The sequence below is a fragment of the Lynx canadensis genome, chromosome D4 (genome assembly GCF_007474595.2).
Source record: "Lynx canadensis isolate LIC74 chromosome D4, mLynCan4.pri.v2, whole genome shotgun sequence".
In the NCBI taxonomy this organism is placed as follows: Eukaryota; Metazoa; Chordata; class Mammalia; order Carnivora; family Felidae; genus Lynx; species Lynx canadensis.
The window spans coordinates 8,874,430-8,876,261 of NC_044315.2; the positions used below are offsets into that span (position 1 = coordinate 8,874,430).

Here is a 1,832-nt window from a genome sequence, read left to right on the forward strand (position 1 = left end):
AAGTACCTGCTAAGTACAGAACATGAGGTTGGTCTCTGCCTGTGGTATGAAGAAAGTGAATACAAGTTATGGGGTTCCTTTGAAAGCAGAGCTAATACTTTAGAGCAGGACAACCAAGGTCATTCATTCCAGCTGTGTTGATTGAAGATTTTTTTTCTGCGAGCAGGGATTATACCAACGATTTATTTAAAAGAGACAGGAAAGGCTAACCTACTTGGGAGCCCTAGCTTCCAAATTCTTGCCAGTTACAAGTAACTCATGTTGACTTTTTCATCTTTCTTTTGTGTGTATGGGAACAATGGCCTGTGATTTTTTTTGTCACCTAAGACCAGATGACTGTGACTGCGTCTCCCGTCCCTGCAGATGGGGCCGAGAGGCGGCAGGGTCAGAGCCCAGCCAAGTCTGCTTTGTGCCGCTACAGCAACAGGACCTCGGGGTTGAGCCTCAGGGTCAGTTGGATGCCATGGTCAGGTTTTAGGGCATAGAAAGGGAACGCATGGGCCAGGTCCGGGGTTCCAGGGAAGTGCTAGTTCTCATCCTCTGGGGTCGTGGTGGCACTGCACCTGAGGACTTCCCCGTGTGCCCGGAGAGCAGGACAGCCCAGGCTTCCAGGGGGGTGCTTGTAAGCACTGAGCCCAATGTTCTGGCCAACCTCTTTTTTGTGGCATCTTCAGCAGGCTGAGCATCACAGAACCCATTGGTCACACATAGGCCGTCCATGGGCACATCACCCATGGACAAGCCCAGGAGGTAGCTCTTTGCATCTGGGGCTTTCTGGGACAGTAGGAGAAGAGGCTCCTGAAATAGGACGGCCACATGCTGGCCATGGCAACTCCCATGTCCCGCAAATAATCCTCCACCTGTCCTTGGCCAACACAGAGGCCTGCTTACGGTCCCCAGCCTTCAGCGTCTTGATGTTCTCCAGCAGGGGCTTAGCCAGGTTGCCTAGCAGCTTTCCCTGCGGGACCTCCAGCTCCTGGCTGCAGTTTCCCCAGTCGTCCATCAGGATGAAGGCTTGTGGGCCCCAGTCAGGGCCAGTTCCAAGTGGCCTCATCCTCCTGGTCTCCCTGCACCACTTCTGCACCGTGTACCTTCCGCTCCTCTGTTGCTCTATGCCCAAGGGCCCACACCCTCACTTCCAACTCGCATATTCTGGCACATCTGGGCCACAGAGCCTCCCTGAGCACCTGTGCCTGCAAATGCCACCACCAGTTTCCGGCCTGACTAGAAAGCGGAAGGGGGAAGGGTGGTTCCCTGAGGCCTGGGGGCTGTGGGACCCACGGGGTCGGCGGCGGGGGCCTGGGCGACCCCATATGCACACTGTGTGGGCCAGATGGCCAGCCAGCCAGGAGAACGGGGCTCTGTGACTCTCGGCCTCGACGCCCCATCCCCCGCACAACCCCTCCGAGAACTTGGCCCCCACCCCCTAGCCAGTCTCCGGGTTGGAGCTAACTGCCCCCCACCACCCCCAGAGGGGGGAACTGATTTTTAAATCATTCCCATTTGTTTAATAAGGGAGCTCTTCTGAGAGTGTTTACCGTGGAATACTTTATAGGCAGAGTTTAATTAACATTTGAAGCCATAAATCTCTTTCAAATAACATACTCTAATTCAAATCTTATTTGGCAGCTGCCGGGAGAGAGCAGTCAGGAGTGAGGACCGGTGGCAGGCACGGTCACTCACTCCCGCACCCCTTTAACACGGGCATCCGGTCCCGCTTTACAGATGGTGCCAGGGAGGCTCAGGCACAGGGGACCAGGCCAAGTCTCCCCGAGCAGTATGCAACCGCAACCCCGATCTACTTGTTGCAGGGCACTGGCCCTTTGTCCCCC

General features: G+C 55.6%; 1 pseudogene; it reads right to left on the reverse strand.

Annotated features, from left to right (window-relative positions):
- Positions 1-385: 385 nt before the first annotated feature.
- On the reverse strand, positions 386-1,388 carry LOC115499949 (annotated as a pseudogene).
- Between the last annotated feature and the right edge of the window lie 444 nt (positions 1,389-1,832).